The 23049-nt window shown below is 38.6% G+C and overlaps 1 protein-coding gene across 1 annotated transcript in view; it reads right to left on the bottom strand.

Annotated features, from left to right (window-relative positions):
- LOC124291998 overlaps nt 1–23049 on the bottom strand; it is a 152990-nt gene that overhangs the window by 67922 nt on the left and 62019 nt on the right.

The following is a 23049-nucleotide window of genomic DNA, read 5'->3' as shown; positions in this document are numbered from 1 at the left end:
TATTCAACATTCAATGGATAATGAACATGACTGAATGCAAGGATGCCCAATGATGCATGCACGATTCAAGATTCAATTTAAATGTTTCATGATTCAATGGATGATTCCAATGATTCAATTCATGGTACTATCAATCTGTCCTGAAACCAGAAAGTCTGCATCATGTGATCTCCATATAAGGCAAGACACTATAGCTACTGCTACTGTTGATTGTCAAGGCACTTCCAGCTATCATCACTATTTAAGAAATGTTCATCAGTGACAAGGCGGTGAGTTCCTGTATGTAGAACAGAGAGTCTGTAGAGTCTGGTTGCTGGACCTACCAACTGCAGGTGCCCTGGTAATTGCCTGTAGGAAGTGCTGGGAGGGCAGGTAGTGTACCCAGCAGGGTAAACCAACACAGTGTGTGTATATCAGGGGCAGCCCAACACCAGGAACTTTGTCCAACATCTTGTACACAGACAAAACACATCTGGTCAGCCATTGCTCTTAGACTTGGTTCTGTTCTGGTCAGATTTACTTGATAGATCTGACACAGTTTGTTGGACATTAAAACTGATAGACTTGATACAGATGTAGCCTAACATCATAGACTGAATACTGATGAGGTTAGACAGCTGATAGGCATGGTGCAAGTCTGGTCAGACAACCCTGATAGATCTGGTCAAACATTACAGATCATTGGCTATATACAGAACCATCTCTGTGATCAATGCTCAGATCTTGAGGATGAAGAACACTATTTCATGTCTTGTAGTAAATATTCAGATGTAACACACTTCGGAGATAAACATACTATGTTCAAAATCAGAGGTACATAACAGAATTATAATAGCTCTAAATTTGATTTACCACTACAGAAAAATTTAACCTCCTGTTTACAAATAATGAACCAAATAGTATAGACATAATCTGCTACCATATGTACAACCTTATACAAATATAGAAATTGTCCGAGGCCATTATACACATTTGTTTTAGGATATGTATTGTTACTCTGATTCAATATATATCTCGTTTATGTAGTTTATAGAATATTGTCACTGTTTCTGCATGGAACTTTTACGCAATAAATATCTTGTATCTTGTATCTACAGGTCTCTTGAAAGAAGGGGTGACATTCATCCCAGACTCACAAGACAATACAATTTCGAACCCCCTCAAGGGTACAATGTGTGAAGCTTATTTCCAGTGTCCCCTGCCATGATATTGCTGGAATATTGCTAAAACCTTCTAACCTTACTCATTCACCCACTCCCCTTCTGAAACACATGATGCAGTGACCACATGAACCTGTTACGCTAGCCTTGCTCCAAGGCTGTACTGAGTGCTAAGCCCAAGGATGTATGGTAATTCTATCTTTTAAAAAGGCAAGTCTAGAAAAGCGGACAGTATAAGTCTCCTATTTATATTTTTTTAGAAATGATATTTTAAACTCTTAATTATTACCTTAGAGACTTGTGCAAGTCTAACGTAACCCTTAGTGATTCAGTTCCATCTTACCTAAATCAATGACAACAAGAAGACAAAGTCATCAATATCCCCTGCAATAGCAAAATACTGTTCATGATTATGTCTACGAGTTATGATTATGTCAAATATTTAGGTGTGTATATAGAAAAGTGGAAGGAGAGTATTGAAAAGTTTTTTAAAGTTCTGCTCCAGAAAGGAGCACTACCACCAATTTCAGTCTAAGTCAAATCTGTTGCCATGGAAACGCCAAAAATATTTTATTCAGAATTCCAAAACTACCAAAAGGCACCAGTACACCACCAGATCTATCTATGTACCGAGTTTGGTGAAGAAATATTGAACGGTTTTAGAGTTCTGCTCCGGAAAAGACAAATGTGGACGGACGGACGCACGCACGGACGGAGTCCATTTTAATACCCCGCAAAACGCGTTGCGGGGGATAATAAATGTATAAGGCTGGTAAATGGGCTGCACAATGAGCTATCACATTGCATGGTGTCACACTGCCGTATCACACAGGCAGAATAAGCCTGTTTATTGCATCCTCTTATCGACTCAGGATTCTTCATACTCTGCGGGGAGTTATGAGCAATTATCATCCACACTGTACATGTGAGCCCAAGCAGGTTGTGTTAAAACAACACAGAAATGATACCACTGATATGTGGACACTTTGGAACATGTTCTCATGTTAGTTAAATGGGCAACACTGACAGGACATTAGTCTGATCTTAATTAGTTTCCTCTCACAAGCAGCTTGGTTGTTGTCGGCCTATTCTCATTCTGGGGATCTTAACTGATAGGGAAAGTATTCTGCATATTCAAATTATGGTGAACAAATTCACACTTATATCAATGAAAGAAAGAAATTTTAACTTTTCAAGTTAGAGGCAATCTAGGAGTTAAAGCTTTTGCACGTCACGCCGAAGACTTGGATTCGATTCTCCACATGGGTACAATGTGTGCACCCATGCCTTGCATCTAGGCTACACTGAAGGCAGCAAATGTACAGACTTATCGTTTAGTACAGCCTTGCAGCGAATGTACATCAGATGTATCATTCAGTACTGCCTTGCAGCAAGGCTACAACATAGGCAGCAAATATACAGACTTATCGCTTAGTACAGCCTACAACGGTGACCGGAAAAAATCCACCCCACCCTTCTCAAATTGCTATTGTTAAAAGTTTTAGTGTGTCCTGATCTTCGATCAAGTTGTTTTTCTCAAGCATTGTTTTGATAGCATTTACGTTTTCCTAATTGGCTGTTGTTCCTAGATGTTGTTTCAAACATTAAAGGTTTCTCCATTTGTCACATTTTGATCACTACTTTCCTCTTTCATGTATCATTAAGTAGTCTCACACTTTGATCAGTACGTAATCCCCTTAAAGAATTAAGATGTTTTTGCAAGCCTGATTGGAGCCCTTTATACTTTTTATATTGTATATCATAATGTATGTAAAATGTTTAGTCATAGATATGTCTGAATGTGTGATATATTTATATATGTATTGATGCATGAATGATTCATAAATGTAAAATGTGAAAATGTGCAATTGTCATATTTATATATGCAAAAATGTGCTTACATATGTATTTTGGTTGTTTTTGTTATCGATTATGAATGACTGATATGAATATAATTCATTTCTGTGACTAAATATGTCATAAGTTTTTTTTTTCTTAGGGTGGAATTTATTAGGGGTGGATTTTGTCCGGGTGAATTTTGTCCTAGGTTGCAATTTTGGGGTGGTTTTTGTCCGGGTGGATTTTGTCCTGGATTCGCCTACAACAGGGGCAGCAAATGTACAGACTTAAAGGTCACATGCAACCAAAAACTCAAACATAATTAAAACACAATTATCACTTATTCATATATGACATATAATATACATTGCTGATTATGAAAAAACATATAAACAAAATTATAAGCATACAATCGCAAATGAAAATTGCAATATTTTGTACTTGGGTTTACTTCCCTAGAAACGAAGCAGACGGGATACTGAATCCAGTCAGAGCGGGTGGGTGTGTACTCAAGTGTAACGGCTGGGTCATATGCCGATGCCCTCATGGCTCATTGTGTGTGTATATATAGAGATGTTGGGTTTTGTAAATACATGCTCATTTTTTGTGTAAAGCACTTTGCAATCAACAGACATCATAACATGTCATGTGTACAAGTATCACACCTGCCTGTCTGTGTAATTACATAATGTGACAGAGACCGAACTCGGGCCATAAATCAATGTGTTTTGTTTATGGTGTATAGCCTGATAGGTGTTAAGTTCAAATTGCATGTGGTCAGTTGTGTATTGAATATTGTCATTAGCAGACAGGCAGGCAGACACATAGGTGTCAATAAAACAGACATTGAGTTTTGTCTGTGACAACGACATATCTATATCACAGTTAAAAATTCTGTCAACGCTAAATAATGACATTGCTTTTAAGTATCGAACTGAGAAAGTGATTCGGTAAGAAGAACGTGTGGTGAAATAGACAAATGAAATTATATAAACAGTTAAATCGGTAATCTACTGTCATAACATATAAAAAGCTTGCGCTTGTGAAATATCAACAAAACATTAGAAAAATAGCTCACATCAAAGCCTTCACCGAGTATTCACCGCCAGCGAAGGTTTTCCGTTTTTTAAATGTCGAACACCTCACTGGTTGACACATAGCTGAGTAGATCTAGATCCTAACAAGGTTCTTTTATGTAATGAGTAGATTATTTACTATTTGTTTTGATTAGACTACTCCTGCTCACGACCGTATAACCCAGACAACCCGATTCGAAGCTGCACGAACCTATTTCACTGCGCATGTGCTATGAGCGCTGCCCAGCTCGGGGAAAATTAGTGAATCGTTTGAACTCTGATTTCACGCGGTTTTTTCCATCACGTTATTTTTCAACTTTATAAGTTGAATTTGCATTTTTGATGATTTGTTTCAGTAAGCCCATACCGAAAGGTATCAGAATCTGCAAAGTTGTGTTTTACGTTGCATGTGACCTTTAACCATCAGTACAGCCTTGAAGGAAAGCTACAACATAGGCAGCAAATATACAGACTTATCGTTTAGTACAGCCTTGCAGCGAATGTACATCACATTTATCATTCAGTACAGTCTTGCAGCAAGGCTACAACACAGGCAGTGAATGTACAGACCTATCGTTCAGTACAGCCTTGCAGCAAGTCTACAACATAGGGAGTGCATCTACACACTGAGAATGGTGGTATAACCGTGGCACAAGGCTCCAGGAGAAGATCACTGTGACTCATCCCTGACTCAGTGAATGCAGACATTACAACCGTGCTTCCTTCCACTCTGTGGCCTCCCGTCCAAAATCGTGTTATGCTTTCATAATTCTCCCCCCTTGTTAACGCAGCCTCTGTGACAAGCCTGACAGAATATTGAATCAGTTGTCACAGAAAAAGCGATGAGACATGCCTAATGACCGACATGTTTTAATTTTACTATCTCCATCTCTAACACGTTTCGGAATGCATCAGGACCCATCATTGTTGAAAAATCAATGGTTTTAACAGCAAAGTCCACATGCAGACAAACTCATGTATTGAAATTCAGCCACAAAAATGAGGTGAATGTATGGATTATGTCATTCTAGCAATTCGCCAGACTATGTGATGGTTAAGTGCTCTTGTCTCCCTTCATTCATCACACGGTACAAGCACTGAAATAGCTTTTTTGTAATGTTCTTTTAAAGTCTTATGAAGCACAAGCCAAATTAATTATTGGACCAAAGAATTGGCCTTAGTCCAAAGACATAACTCAATGGGGGCGAAGGGAAAGGGAAGCGGGACGGGAAAGTGGGGTGGGAAAGTGGGGTGGGTGGGGAGGGAGTCAGGGTGGATAATGTAATGGTGAAGTGAGGATTACCGTATACCAGTATATCGGGACATGGTATGTTTGACTGGTGCTCTAACTAGGGGTGGGGTTAAAGGGATATGGGGTGTTGTGTACGGGGTGTTGTGTAGGGGGTGAGAGGTGAGGGATGGAAGTATTAGATATTGAGAGGAAGGATATGTAGGTTTGTAAGGATAGCGTTATGGCCTCTAATTCGGGTAAGGTTTATAAAAGTGTGTTTGGTGGAGAGGCAGTTTGATGGGGGTGTAAAGGGGAGAGGAGTGATGGTGTTAAGTAGCAAGTGGAAGTGGGTGAGGATGAGGGGGATGCGGTTTGAGGTGATGAAGGGATGACAGGGTGAGAGGGGAGGAGATGTGAGGGGGTGAGTGTAAGAGAAGGTTTAGGGATGAAGGGGTGTGGGGGCTGGAGGTATTAGGTGTTGACTGGCAGATGGTATGTCAGTATATCAGGACTCTATCAAGGACAGACAGGAGGAAAGAGTGCATGTCTCAAGAATCAGCTTTACATCTATGGTGTTGATCCCCGAGACTAAACATGGTTCTGATTCCTGGTGTACAGAATCTGCCCTCCATAGCATCGTGATGACACACTGAGTGCACCAACATGTGCTGCAGCAGTCATCAGTGCAGCGTGACATTTACACCAAACACCGGCACAGATCAGCTGATCCTCATTGTCTCATGCAGGCTCTGAATGTCAGATTGGGAAACTTGGGGAACTACACTTGGAGAAGGGAGCCCAGAGATTACGAACACCGTGTGTATGCGGATATGTGAATGTGGACATTTTGGATAAGGAGTGTACTAAACTACAAGTCAATCTTACATTCACCGGTGTGTTTTTTAAAACAGTTTTGATGAGATATTCAGCCAGCAACACAATGAGTGAGTGAGTGAGTTTAGTTTTACGCAGCACTCAGCAATATTCCAGCTATATGGCAGTCTGTAAATAATCAAGTCTAGACCAGACAATCCAGTGATCAAAAACATGAGCATCTATGCAATTAGGATACGATAACATGTGTCAACCAATTAGCGAGTCTGAATTCCCGATCCCGTTAATTGCCTCTTACGACAAGCATGGGTTATTGAAGATCAATTCTAACAAGGATCTTCACGTGTTTTGGATAGGGATGTCAGCCTGTATCAATATATGAATGCATTGGTAAATGTTTCATGTGGATGCTGTATTGCAACACATTTCCGAATATTGACAATAAAGTAATAACATATCCATTTATCTTGCCTCACACATAAATGTCATTTTCTGATAGGCTGAGCGCTCTTCTATTATTTTCAATGTACCTCGCTTACAAGCGAGTAACACTTTCTATGTACCCTACTGGGACTCATTTGGTACTTCGAAGTAGTAATTCTTTATCTCGAATAACACTGAGGCGCGTATGATGTACGGAAATTACTGATGTTTTGCGAATGCAAATCGATGGAAGGGAGATAACTCTAAAAAGAAAAAATCTTGTCGTCTTGTAGTCTGATACTCCATACTATGATCCGATACCCGTGCTTCAAACAGTTCAAAATTACCATTGAGGTGTTCGTTAAGATAAATACGTTGTTAACTGGCCCCTCGGGACCCATGGGTTGACGTACCCTCGATATTTCTTTATGTTCATAACATAACAAACATCGAGGGTACATCAGCCCATGTCCCCCTCGAGACCAGTGAACAACTTATAATATCAAAATTAACATAAAGGCTGAAAACTCAATTCTTATCATTTTATGGAACAGTAGTCTATTTTTAAGATTGAATTGCAGGTCTACATGAGTAACATTTATCTATACACTAACATTAATCTTTTAATTATGATAGTTAATTTATTGTTTAATAGTTGTCAAACAGTCAAGTAACATTTGACGCATGGCTAAATTCGAATTCTTCTTCGCCAAACCCACTTTAAAGAACGCTACACCCCAACATGCATTTTGTAGATCACGGTTATTAATCAATGCCACTCATTAAAATAAGTTTATCATGCTCCAACATAGCTCACGAAACCACCCAGTAAGCTACATACAATGGTAATAGACATGGTTGAGCAATACAATATATTCCATACGCCAAGCCGTGACGGTATTCATACTCGAAGTATTGTAACATGAATAGAAAGAGCATTGCAATACATACACAGAGACCTGCCCCCTACCGATAACTGTTTACTGCTTATGTTGTGACATATTCTACGCCCGTACTTATATACATATAATGCTTCTGTGGTGCTCTTCTTTGATTTACACTATCGTTTGTAAAGCAAATTCCATGTCTAAGAAGAAAACTAGTTCGTGAAGTGGGCTTGAAGTTTGTCCCTACACAGGTGTACACAGTAAAGGGAATTACGCTGCTAAGTTATTTTTTTTAAAATTTGATTTTTATGTGGCTTCACCAATTTTTTTTAGAATAATTCCAGCAGCCACTAGGTTTTTCGTGCATGCTGGGGCAATGTGTGTTGTTGTTTTATAAATAGAGGATACTAAACGCCCTTCCATGTAATACCATTTTTATTAAACGATTTAATGATTTGGTATCAAACGAGCGAAAACGAGTGTGATACTAAATCTTTCATGAGTTTAATAAAAATGGTATTTCACGGAAGTTAGTTTACTATTCTGTAAATTACTCTCCAACATAAATTGATAGAAACTGCGGCAAAATTGCCTACAGTGTGATGACTCTCAGCTTTCTGTGAGTCAAGCAAGGTCTGGTACCATTACGACAGCGGCTTTAGCATTGTGACGTCATAACTGTAAACCATTATGATGTCATACGTCTAGCGGTATTACACTAGTGTAATATTGCCGTAAAAATATTACACTGCAGTATCTTCCACGGGCGAGTAATAAGTGTTAATTGAATATGGATATGACATGTTATGTGCAGTATGTACTTTGTTGACAACTTTTTGGGTCTTGATATTCAAGATTTGGGGTTGTCATAACAATACCTCAGTCTTATGATGCCCTAGATGTTTCAGTTAGGATAGCCACATGGACTCTATGTGTGTCAGACACAATACACATGACGAACCAGCTGAACTGGTGTCATACCAAAATATCATTCATGTAAACAATCGATTTACAGAAACACCAAGTCAACATTGTATTTGATAGCTTTCAAATAGAAGGCAATATCAAACAAATAGTGACCACCTGAAAACTCAAAACAAAGAAATAGTGAGAAACATGTTGCTTACAGTTTACAGATAAATATTGGTCATCCATTTTGTCATCGGCCACTATAATATATATACAAGCATCTGATTTGTGTCAATGAAGCCAGAATACTGGTACAGCAGACCAAGGGTAACACCAAAAACTAACAAGGACACAACTAGTCCTTAGAATTCTAACTAAAAGCAAAACACTTAAAAATTGCAAAACACAAGTCCTGAGTATGGCATGGGCAAGTGCTGTTAGCTGGTTGCCACAAGGGAGATAACTCCTCCCACCCCATGAGCTGACAAGCACACAGCTGCAAAAGTCTGCCAGCGCTGACTCAGTGATGGGGAAGCTGTACGTGCATAAGATACCATAGTAAATAAGCATGTTATCACCTGTCACCATCTTCATTACAACATTTGTGCCTGCAAAGTAAGCGGTGTAGAAAATGTTGAAAAAATAAACATATAACTGAAGAATTGTGCAAGACATTTATTTCACAACATGCTAAATATGAAAATACACAGCATGCATGATACACAACAACAACTGCAAGCAAATTAAAGAAACAGTCTAAACTGTAGAACATTTCTAACATAGCACATCAAGGGGTATGATAGAGATGACACAATAACAGTGTTAAAAAAAGCCTGTCTGGGAACTGTTCAAAGACAATGCATTATTAAATTCTTACTGTCCACTTAGTGAGCGTTTTCAACATGGATGGTAGTGATGAAGCCGTGACAACACTGAGAAGCTACATCTATCACAGAATACAACAGCAACCAGGCTAAAAACAGCTGGAATATTAACTTCAGCTGAACAAATACTTCAGCCCTTGGGATAAAATACCATTGTCAACTGACTAGGAACTTCAGCTTTAAGCTGACATACCATTATCAGCGGAATATGAACTTCAGCTTTAAGCTGAAATACCATTATCAGCGGAATATGAACTTCAGCCGTAAGCTGAAATACCATTATCAGCGGAATATGAACTTCAGCTTTAAGCTGAAATACCATTTTCAGCTGACTAGGAACTTAAACTTTAAGCTGAAAATACCATTATCAGCTGAATAGGAATTCAGCCTTAAGTTGAAAAAAACATGCATTATCAGCGGAAAAGGAACTTCAGGCTTAAGCTGAAATACAATTATCAGCTGACTAGGAACTTCAGCCCTCAGGCTGAAACACCCCCTTCTGCTGAGTAGGAACTTCAGCCTTTGGCTAAAATACCAACAGGTGACCATCGGCTGCTGAGCTGAGGTCAGTGCTCAGGAATACAGCTAGGTACAATGACCAGAAAGGCCAGGTTACGACAGTTCAATCCACGATGCAGGAAGTTGGTGAGCATGCAACACACTGGCAGGAAGTGAATTCTGGGAGGGATACATGTACCAGTACCTGAGGTCAATTAAGGTCATTCGTCTCGGTCGAAGACATGGTCGCTTGCGTGGTATTTGTGGTGTGCCATAGATGTTCTGGACGTCGAACATGCTGGACGCAGATTCCATCAACATGGGCCTTGGTCTGGTCCTCCTCCTTGTAAGTAATCCACAGGATAAGACACCTATCCAACTGGCAAGAAATCCTCTGGTCTTGGACAACTGTTGATAATGCCACTAAGCCATTCAAATCCTGCACACAGCCGTTCCACAAAAACTACAGTTCTTCAATAACACATTTCTCCTCGTTAATCTCACTTCCTCATCTCTGTACACAAGGTATCCAATTTAATGACAACGAGGTGCAGGAAATCAGTTATTCTGCATCATCTTCGCCGACTTTCTTGAAGAAAGCTCGGTTACTAAGGAGTCAAAAACACGTCGTTCGTCTTCCTCCGACACGAATAACAATCCTTCATTGCCATACGGTCAAAATCAGGCTACAGCGAAAGTGTATTAAATCAATTGAAACTTTTTGTACAAGTTTTTGGGTGGTATCAGATTGATACACATGTTAGTCGAGGCGTACGAGGACCTCCCTCCGCTAGGGATTCCACAGCGTCCATATTGATCTATCCCACGATCCTCTACTCCTCTCTCTCAGTAACTGCAATGGTGGACACACATTTACATCAGGATTTCAACCAGCCCTACAAACGACTATTTGGGGGCAATTTTGAAATAAAGCAATCTTTCAACTGTGATTTATGATAACATGTTATGACAACTTGGTTGAACCTTGCTGTCTGGAGGGCAACTGTGATTTCAGGGCACAAGTGGCTTAGTCACCAAAAAGAGTTTTTGTGAAATGGATTTTTTCAGTAGCATGGATTATTTAGAATTGTGGCAAATTTTTTGGTTTATAAACAAGAGAATCATGCATGTGAACTTACCCTTTGCCCTACAAAAGGCAAGCACCTGCTGATTCTTCAGAGAAGGTTTACACTGAACATGCTGTTTAGTGTTTCTGACTTTATCTTACTTGATCTGACTTTGACCTGATTTGTATGGTAGTCTGTACCATACTGTTTAAGTCTACCTGACAAACTATAAGCATCAATTTCAGTAGTTTATAGTGATGATACCTAAACTGACCGACTGACTGAGTATGCTTTTACGTCGCTTTTAGCAATATTCCAGCAATATCACGGCAGGGGACACCAGAAATGGGCTTCACAAATTGTACCCATGGGGGGAATCGAACCCGGGCCTTCGGCGTGACGAGCGTATGCTTTAACCACTAGGCTACCCCACCGCCCCGATAATACCTAAACTGTTATTAATTAATCTTACCAGACAAAGCAGCATTTTACTAGACCCAGTTTGGTTTTAGTGTCAGAACATACAGTTGGAGAAGACTTCACTATTTGTTCCTTATGGGTGTAACATTTCACAACAAAATTCAGGCACTACAAGATACAAGTTAACACACAGTCCCTCGGCCAAAGCCTTTATCTTCAATGGAACGTTGAATGCTGTTCATGTTTGAAAAACGAAATTATGACCACTCTTACTATGTTAGGTTGCGTAATATTGTTAGGTTCAGTCCAATAAGTTAGTTATCTTTGTCCAGCTTGTACTACTTATAAATTACTAAAAATCTCGCTAAATATTTTCATTAGATTGCCGATCTTAATTCTTAATGACTGCCCCTGTCCCTGATAGCCTAGTGGTTAAAGTGCTTGCCTATCATGTATCATGCTCAAGAACCGAGTTTGATTCCAAACATGAGGGTACAATGTCTAGAGCCGAATTTTGGTGTCCCCTGATATTGACGGAATATTGCTAAAAGTGACTACAATCTAACTCCAGCCAAATGGTATTTTCCTCATCTGCAACTTCATGGGGACAATTTCATCATGAAACTCTATAAGTTACATACTCTCACCATTGTCTGATCTATAATGCTTGTCATACAGAAAAGTAAATTTGCAAAAACATTTACGTACCTACTCGGTACTGATATGCCAGAAGTAGATTTTCAGGGACGACCTTGAACTAACTCACAGCCTCCAACCACTGTCAGCGTCTACATCAACTACTGTACACAAGGTAGCATCACATTCTGGAGCCAGCTGACCATAAACATGAACTTAATATTGTTTCTGTTAAGTAAACGGCCTGCTTGAGTTTCAAAGCATGTCAATAAAAGACCTCTATTTCACCTTTTTCACTTCAAAATTAACTTTGGGATACAAAATTGGAGACATTTCCAATTTTCATCCATGCTTCTAGAAGATGTTCTGACTGATGTGTAAGGTATTCACAGACTGCTGCCCATAGCAAGGGCACATTAACAGCCTTAATACAGGAAAGGCACAATTAGTCATTTAGACTAGAAAGGTATCTTATTAACAGCTAGACTGCCTCAAAGTTCAAAACTAAGTAGGTTTATCTCCTAATTAATGGCTCAAAGACTGGTTGTTACTTGGTGGTTCTGAATTCTGATCAATGCCATTCTGATATGAGACAATTACAGCAATTATCTAAATAAACTATCTGTCATAAAAGGAAACAAATACTAATTACAAAATTAAGGATAAGGTTTCCACTTAATAACATCCTCAGAAACAAAACAACATTTTGGTATTCATTAGTCACTTGCAATAGAAATATTTCTTCAAGATCATTTGGGAATTAAATAAACACTTGATGCAAATTTTCATTAAGAATTTTACTTTATTAGAAGTCTTTAATTTCTTGATAATTCTTGTATGTTTAAAATGTTATCAGAAAAAATATCATTGTGTTGAAGAATGTATTTTACCAAACAAGAAATATAGTAATACCAGTGATAACCCAGGCTAGATCGAATCCTGCTCTTCGTATGTCTCCAAGACATGAAGAATTAAAATTGGAACCTTGCTCAAATCTGAAATGGGTCATCAAGTCTAGATTGCTTCAGTTCAAGGAAATTATTAATTGTTTGGGCTCATCTTGATTTTATTTAGTTTTACTTTGACAGACCTATATCTTAAAATAATCTGACTATAATGTCAGTCTATTCACCTCCCTGTGTCAGAGTGGCAAGCCAGGTGTCATGACGCCAGACAGACTGCTTTCAACACAAGGACAAACATTACCGGCTGAGTTGGCTAGGTCAGGACTGGCCATCTGGCAACCTGAGGCTCCGGAACTAGGCTCCCCAGAACCAGGAAACAATCTGGACCGGGCCAAGAGGAGAAGACCATGTCCCATCATCTTACTGATGAATGGGAGGGTCCAGAGTCTCCCTACCACGCTATTTATTGTCAGGTGGTCTGTGTTTGTTTACAGAAACAAATGACAGAGTGTTAGAAACTAGGAAGGTACTTGAGGAATTTGGCTGAAGTAGTTACTGAATGGACCATAAATTACATTTAACATTGGCTATGATGTTAACCTCTGTATTTTATCTTTTATTTTGAGCAGTACATGAATTATTTTCTCTTGAATAAACAAGAATGTCATCCAGGTAATTTAGTTATTGAGTGTGGACAATTTACTTTAATGGCAGATGGAAGATTACATGAATTATTGATGCAATTCAACTTCAGTGTTTATCATTATTATTGTAAATTACATGATTCCAAAAATGATAGGGTTAGTACACAGGTCACTGGTGAATACATAAGTAATATCATTTGTGAATAGCAATATAACACATCTCATCACAGTGCTATAATGTTAGTAAATAACCTCATCTTTATCCAATTGGGGGTTAGATAACAAGCTTGGTGAATATTTACCGTCTGTTATAGTGAGGGGCATCAATGGCAGCCAGTGGTGCTCCAGTGTTTTGTACTTCCAGCATTTCTTGTCAGTCCTGTAAGTCGGACCACAGACCTTTGCTTCAAAGCATATTTCTGGTACAATATTCCAATGGCACATTATCCTTTATCGAATAACACTGTTTGCCCATGATAAAACTTTCTTAGTGAAATATATCCTCTTCAAGTTGCTCAAATTTGGTATTAATCCTGAATTTCCAACATGGCGGTCACTGACGTCTGCTTGTGTCTTCCAGTTCTGGTTACATGTTTTACACACTGGGATCTAAGTTCTGAAAGAAGATGAATTATGATGATGTGACAACAAAGATGACAAAAGTGCAAAATTAAAAATAACAAATCAAGAAATAATGTGACTGTGCAAACAAATAAACACATTTAAGGACATAATAACAGTTATTTTTATAATTCTTATCCAATTCAAACAAATCACAAGAAAGTTTAATTTGGCTATTGAAGTTATTGATTTTCCAAGCAGAATTTGAAAGACATGGGAATTACAATATTGTCAGCTCCCTGCACGCATTAACATGCTAATTTAACCAGATACAACTCCAACTCACACTTAGAACCAAGCACCCTTCACAATTACCATTCAAACACACCAACAAGTTGCAAAAATGTTCCAGAGAACACTTCAGAACAGATCAAGTATGAAAAAGACAAAAATACAAAATACGGTTGTGCAACTGCACAGCCAGCACAAAACATGAGTGAGTATGGTTTTGCTTTTAGCAATATTCCAGCAATATCATGGGGGGAGGGGGAAACACCATAAATAGGTATCTTACATTGTGCCCATGTGGGAAATCAAACCTGGGTCTTTGGTGTGACGAGCGAAACACTTTAACCACTAGGCTACACCATCGCAGCGCATGTCATGGATGTACATCTTCATATTCCACACAATAATTTGAAGTATATCTGCAGCCAGCACAATGCATGGATGAATGGCTGCACAGCAAGCAGATCAGCACAGAACAATATCAGAGCCTACAGCTCATCGCCATCAATCTGAATGATAAAGTGAACATCACAGTAATCTCTCAGTTGAATGGTCGAGTGCTTGACTTCGCTGTCCTGGATTCCCAGAGGGAAGGAGGTGTCAAGGGCAAGGTTTGATGTTGTCACAGCTCGATGAATCCCTCACACACCTCAATAATCACAACCACTTGTCCCACCTCTGGGACTGTCTAATACACCTGACCTGTCTGGCATGTGCGATATTGCTTCATACAGTCTGGGAGATATCAACAATAATGCACCGACTTTTGCAGACCTTCAGTGACACGTGAGTAACCCAAAGCTGTGAGGGAATCTACTGCAGAAATCAAACAAGCAAAGAACTATCAAACGATAACTATTGACTGATCATTAAACTGTCATTATCATCTTCTTTATCAGCAAATCAAATGATCCTACTGATACATGGTAATGAGTGGTTTAATATTTCCAGGCATACTTCATTACACAAACTGGCTTTCTACCACTTCATTCCAACCAGCTTTCACTGGCATACAGATGGCTGCTTTGGAAGACAATTAGTGGAATCTCCCAATAAACACGTTCAAACCAATAAAATTCAGTGGAAAATTCAAACAGAATCTATTAATCATATTTTGTGCTGCTTTCACTCAGTCAGCAGAATGTCTTCACTGCAAAATGCGATGACAAGATAACAGTCATGTCTTGGCACCGTAAAATCCTTCATCCAGAAAAACAAAATCGAATATGTCTACACATTAAGAAGCAGTTTGGCGGATCCCAGTGCGCATCTCTCAATCTCTCAAGCAGGAGAGTTCCTTATCCTAGCGTCTCTCTCTGGGAGGTAAGTGACAGCTAATAGTCTTGTTATCTTTATTAGGGTATCCTGTTAACATAGGACGTACATAAACTGGCTAAGTGATTGAAAAACCTGGACTCATCCTACAGAGACATGCAGACTCGATCAGCTACGAGACTGAAGCAGACGGCACTGGCTGCCATCTTGTTTTCTCATTCAGATTGTGGGATATTAATATTTAGTTTACGATTCAAGTTATATTGTGATATGTGAAACTTTATATGCTGTAACTACGTTCATTCATTTGATCATGAATGGTGCATTCAAAGACTTCACTTCCTGTATAATCAACTGTCTATAACCTTTCAGCTTCTTTCAATAAATGAAGTTTTATAGAAATAGTAATATGTAGCTGGTGTTGGGATTGGTTGTAAAATGATGATTGATCAACCAACTGGTGTTTCTTCAAAACTAATAATTTACGGGGTTTTTAAATGTAAAGTTTAGTTAAACAAGGTCACAAAAATGTAATGTACTTCAAACGACAATTGCCTTGAAAGTCACAACCCACACAGGAAGAATGATTGTCTTGATTACAACTGTCAGACAAAACTCAGAGTATCCTGTGGTCTGAAATCCTATAAATATTAAACTTTAAACATTACAGCTTTGTCAAGGCTCCCTTGACCTTCATGCCTAATTTAAAACACTGATGTGCCTTGCTTTTCCCTTACATAAAATGAGTCTTTCTGCGGATTAAAATTGAAATCCAAATTCTTACAGTTATGTAAGCATGGAAAAAAGTATGGCATGATGCAAGATCTTTTACAAACCTCACATAGTTGCAGAGTCTTATATTTTCATAATCATGTTAAAAGAGCTCCAGAATCAACAAGTCAGCATTATAAATCTTTATATTTCCTTCCAGTGGTGTGTGGAATTCCCTAAACAATCACACTTAACACCCTCACAGTCAGATGTATCAATACTTTACAAGTCTCTCTCGTGAAAAGTGCAAATAAACCGCCAACTATTGATTTAAAACACCCTCAAAATTTGCTCTATTTGGAACTGCAGGATCTAAAGCCATGTTCATCACCAATTTATTGAACAGACCGTTCTGAACCAATGAAGTTTCAGTTGTATCCCAGCTAACCAATCACAACAGGTTTCATGATTGCTCCCTGTAGTTAATTAAATACCCCATATCAGCTGAGATCCCCCTCAAGGTGACCACTAACACTATTGATCAGTTTTCCCTAGGGACCAGTCATTGTTGTGTTTTGTGTAGAGCTGCACCAATTTCAATCAATGTTACAAATAGACGCAATGAAGTCTCCCTGTTGCATTGACTCGGACCACAGTAGCTGTGAGAATCTTGGTTGATGATGAATGACTGGAATCGCCATTCATTTACACTGCTGTTAAGTTGAGCCAAATGTCCATTATCAACCACTGTTTGATACGAGATCTAAAAGAGGCATTATCAATAGATTAATTTCCATATCTCATCTCATTAACATCCCCCTGTGTTGATAATGTCCGTAACAACCGTATGAAAAGACACATGTTACAAATCCTTCATACCAAATCTGCAAACATAATCACTCTCCTACATGATCACATGAATGTGAATTCTGACAGAATAATTTTTTTGACATTCTTGAACTGATATTAATCAGGGAATATAAAACGGACTCCATGTGAATGACACAATTATTTGATACCAAATCTGAAAACCAAATAATATTTTATGATAACATCAATGATTTGACGTAGAAATTATGCATTCTTTAAATTACTTTTTTGCCAACCAGCTGTTGAAATCAATATCCTCATCCTCCCCTAAAAAAGGTTCATCAGAGTGCAAATCACCAGTCAAAAGCAGCAGAATTTGAGTTGCACTGACTTAAAATATATTCTTTTTACAATGAGACTATTCCCATTACATTTAACCACTAAGTCAACTAAGAGCTCACCACCTCCCAGCTACCTACAATACAGCAGACACAATTCTACAGTTGTCACCAACAGCGGAACACCTAATATATGTTACAATAGGAGACATTGCCAGGTGGAACCAACTGAAAGTTGCAGATCGCAGAATTGCAGAATGTGAGTGACACAATAGTACATCAATAGTGATACAATAGTACATCAATAGTGATACAATAGTACTGCAATAGTAACACAATAGTACATCAGTAGTGATACAATAGTACTGCATAGTGATACAATAGTACTGCAATAGCGATACAATAGTACTGCAATAGTGATACAATAGTACATCAATAGTGATGCAATAGTACATCAATAGTGATACAATAGTACTGCAATAGTGATGCAATAGTACTGCAATAGTGATGCAATAGTACTGCAATAGTGATGCAATAGTACTGCAATAGTGATAAATAGTACTGATAGTGATGCAATAGTACTGCAATAGTGATAAAATAGTACTGCAATAGTGATAAAATAGTACTGCAATAGTACTGTAATAGTACTGCAATAGTGATACAATAGTACTGCAATAGTACTGCAATACTGATGCAATAGTACTGCAATAGTGATGCAATAGTACTGCAATAGTGATGCAATAGTACTGCAATAGTGATGCAATAGTACTGCAATAGTGATACAATAGTACTACAATAGTGATACAATAGTACTGCAATAGTGATACAATAGTACTGCAATAGTGATACAGTAGTACTGCAATAGTAATGCAATAGTACTGCAATAGTGATAAAATAGTACTGCAATAGTGATACAATAGTAATGCAATAGTACTGCAATAGTGATACAATAGTACTGCAATAGTGATAAAATAGTACTGCAATAGTGATGCAATAGTACTGCAATAGTGATACAATAGTACTGCAATAGTGATAAAATAGTACTGCAATAGTGATATAATAGTATTTCTTTCAATCAATGGACTCCTTTAATAGTCATCCTGATACACAATACAGCATCGTATACACCACTCTTCTCCAGGCTGTATTCACATAATCCATAATGAGAGCTGGAAAACCAGAACTGTTAACGACTCCAAACCAATTAGTCCATTACGTGCTGAGCTGGACCGATTCCAAAAGTGCCAGCCCACAGAATAAAGTTCCTTCTGAAACGACCTCAAAACCTCATAGAACAAGTTCTTACACATCATACTACACACTCAAACATGATAGCTCCACATTTGGGACGAGCCCTTATATCACCACATCAGCCACTGTTCCTGCGCTTAGAATCAAGAGGAAAACTGAATTAACCTGAGTTGAGGTAGCCAAACAGAAATGAAACTATTTCATACGTTTTTCAGAAACACAGCTTTGTAGTGAGTGGCCATGGTTTTACACTGTTTATAGCAATAATTCAGGGTTGTAACATAAAAGAGAAGACAAGAGAATCTTTTATGAAACTGAAGAAATTCATTTCCAAACTTCTGATACAAATTTTCTGATGGTTTTGCACAATTTTCAGTAGGTAGAAGAAACATTATAGCATCAGTCTCAAAGAATAGGATTCAGGATTAGTGGTGTGACGATTCATCGATACGCATAGATCCATGAGCCACCGATACAGTGAATCGATACAAAGTTTTACATTGTCGTATAACCCGATACAATACTTCAAATGAGCCACGATACATCAATGTTAACTTTGAATATTGCCGAATCGCGACATCTGTCAATAATAAAAGACTTACTTTTGTTTGATGATTTAAATGTATGCTTACTTATTTTCCCTTCTTAAGTAAATGTCTTCTCGGAAATTCTTGCGTCAAGAACTGTGTCAGACATAGTGCTCGCATGTTATCAACAATCACAAAGTCCGTGTATAAACTTAATTATCTCGTTTCCAAATGAACACTGAACAACGCTGGCGGAATTTGCCGAAATACCTTAAAATTGCTTTTGTTTTGATCCATTATTATCTGAATATTTGGAACAGCAGGAGACACCTTATATGTAATTCAAACCTGGGTTAGGCGTGAAAAGTGGTCTAAAGTGCCATGGTGGTGGGGTAGCCTAGTGATTAAAGTGTTCGCTCGTCACGCCGAAGACTCGGGTTCGATTCCCCACATGGGTAGAATGTGTGAAGCCCATTTCTGGTGTCCCCTGCCGCGATATTGCTGGAGTATTGCTAAAAGTGGCGAAAAGCTAAACTCACTCACTCGCTCAAAAGTGCCACATTATAGTTAACGATCTAAATTTACAACTGATAATACTACTTTTGGCTTTCTGTAATGGCCCAGGGGAAATGAAGCCAAAGATTATGCTGTGATTTCTGATCAATACGGTGAGATTCCTAGACACAGTGACTCACCCACTGCATCCATCATTTCCTGGATAAAGCTGCCCCCTGCCACCATACCCAGGACATAAATCCCCTTCTTTCAATTATCTCTCCCTACATGGCCCCATCTCATGGTCACATGAAACCTTCCATGACTCCCCTAGTAAACGGTCATTCTGTGTCTTCGTCTCCCATAAATTATGATATTTGACTCTGAATAAGCCATATCACAGAAAACATCAGCCTATAACAGTCTTCAGGTTGAGATTAGTGAACTCTTCAATGCTATAATCCTGCCACCTCATGTGATAGATCCATACTGCTGGCTCCATAAACCAATCTTTGGTAGTCTTCAGTCAGACTGGTGAAGTGATATAATTCTGTAAATGTATGCAATTCGTGAATGAGTGAGTTGGGTTTTATGCCATTTTTAGCAATATTCCAGCAATACCATGGCAGGGGACACCAGAAATGGGCTTCACACATTGTACCCATGTGGGGAATTGAACCCGGGTCTTTGGCGTGACGAGGGAACGCTTTAACCCCTGAGTGTGTGAGACATACCAGAAGACCAGAAACTCATACACCGTACATACTAGTATTGCTCTTTTCATGAACAGTTTTCTTCCGTGAACTGAAAAAAGTGTCTTAAGAGTACAACTGGAACAATAAATTAAACATTTTCATCTTGATTATCGGTGATAACTGAGGTAAATTCTTCAGTCATTTATCAATTCAATTCAGCATTTGCGGCCTCAGGCCCATATACATATAAACATAATGTCACACATACGTACATTGGTAATGGAAATTTAACATATTTGGCATTTATGGTTTACATTTTTTCTTTCATTTTTTCGTATCTGATAGAAATGGTGTGTTTACAAAATTTACATAAAACAAAATCAACTTGTAGTTGACGAGACATCTTTCTGTCCATGTTGAATGTTCGGTTAAATTATAATCGGAATTCAATTGGATAAGTTTTACCCAAACTTACCAATTTTTAAACATGTCAGAGTACATCCATACCCACATATTTGTAAAGATCTGTACAAAGCTGTGGTTCTGTACAAGTTCTAAGCTTAACTGACAGGCTGTGGAGTTTTCAAATGACAGAAATAAATCATAAGCACTCAGCTCATTATACACATTCGTAATCAGCAAAGCTTGCACAGTGAGTTTACTGTTGTGGAAGATCAACAAATCCAGCAAATATCATCAGACAAAGTGAGAGCATGACGACAGAGTGGTATCCTCGCCTCCACAAACACCAGGCTTTGTCCACACAGGGATCACTTCTCATCAGGCAATTTCTAAATCCCATCAGCACACACAGATTCATAATAACACGATCAGCTTAAATTCAAGCTGTGCCTGTTAGTTTGTGCATTTGTTAACTCAGCTAGAGAAATTGAGTGAGTTTAGTTTTACGCCGGCACTCAGCAATATTCCATTTATATGGCAGTGGTGTGTAAATAATCGAGTCTGCACCAGACAATCCAGTGATCAACAGCATGAGCATTATCTACACAATTGCGATATGATGACATGTGTCAATCAAGTCAGCGAGCCAGACCACCCAATCCCGTTAGTCTCCTACGACAAGCATGGGTTATTGAAAATCGATTTTAACCCAGATCTTCACGGGTCCAGGAGAAAGAGACAATCCATTTTTTCTCGACTGACATTCTGACTATTAACCAAACTACTGTATGTTGCTTCACACTGCCAAACAGTGTAGTCAATCATCCCTCTACAAGCAAATGTAGCATATGTTATATTAGGTAGGTAGATTCCAGTACTTTTACAAGGTCTTTGTCCACTGACATTCATACCAAACTACTGTATGGTGCTTCACACTGCCAAACAGTGTAGTCTATCATCTCATTAAAGACAAATGTAACATATGTTATATTGTGTAATACCCTTTCTCGGTAAAGTACAGATTCGAGGTTGAGCCCCATCTAGAATTTGAAAGCCACACTCTCAGTGTGGTGGCGATAAGGTGCCTGATTCTGAGAGTGGGTTTGAATCCCGAAGGGAACTCAACCCAACAGAATCTGTACTTTACCCAGAAAGTGTAATCCCAAATATAACATATACTCATAGAAACAAATAAGGGAACACATGAAAGTACAAATGTTCCTTTATTCATTTCCAGAATTCCACTCACAGTGCACTACATACCTTATGAGGAAACCTGGGAAAGAATAAAGGAACACCTGTACTTTCATGTGTTCCCTTATTCGTTTCCATGAGCATATGTTACATTTGATCAATTTCTAAATGGCATTGTGTATTCATCAAAACAAATGACTATTCTTTACACTAACTGGGCAATCAAGACTAAGCAATATTCAGGTCATCAGAGCAGTACCTATACGTACTGAAGGTGTCCTGAAATACCCAATTGAGTACAGATTTGTTCTAGAGACTGACGACCCAGATATTTACCCTAACAGATACACACATAGACATTATTTCAACTGTATTGAATAGCATATCTCTATATCAGATACTTGTAAAGCCATGTACCTTCACACAGAGCTTCTGTTGATATCCATGAGTCACGATCTCAAACAGAATAGTCTTGTCACAACAACATTTAGATTCTGTCACTTAAAATACTGACTGTCAGTGACAGAAATATCTTCTGTTTTACCCCAAAATAGATCTGTTCCTGCAGTGTTTCCCCTCCTTAATCCTGCTGGTGTATATATCCCCAGGACAGTCAAACCCAGGCTACACTGAGTGCTGCCACATACATACATTACATGTTGATGGATGGTCAATTAAGGACGTCACTCACCTATGTGTTAACAGCAGATAATCCCAGGAGAAGGTATTTACTTTGATCAGCGTGGTATAACTAGGTTATTACCCTGACACTGGCTGACAACTCAAGCAGCAAGTCCTCTGAATGGTTGTAGGATCACCTACAAGTGCAACGACAACATTCCTAGGAGTGTCTGTAGCTTTAGTGTTTGAAGACTCGTAAGACAAAAGGTGCAGTGAGTCCTCTTACAATGTCCCGGCAAATGTCCCACGAAGCTCCTCACTCTACGTCACATGACACAGTTCAATCAAGCGTGACACGGACAGCTGTTTGATATGGTGCTAATACTCACCAAACCCGACACACACCTTTAATTATACACTCAGCTAAGCAAATAGTTTAAATTCCGCAGCGTATATAACAACATGGCC

This window comes from Haliotis rubra, unplaced genomic scaffold, assembly GCF_003918875.1.
Source record: "Haliotis rubra isolate DU_JTF1 unplaced genomic scaffold, ASM391887v1 Scf504, whole genome shotgun sequence".
Taxonomy (NCBI): Eukaryota; Metazoa; Mollusca; class Gastropoda; order Lepetellida; family Haliotidae; genus Haliotis; species Haliotis rubra.
This window is presented reverse-complemented; position numbering and strand designations above follow the sequence as displayed.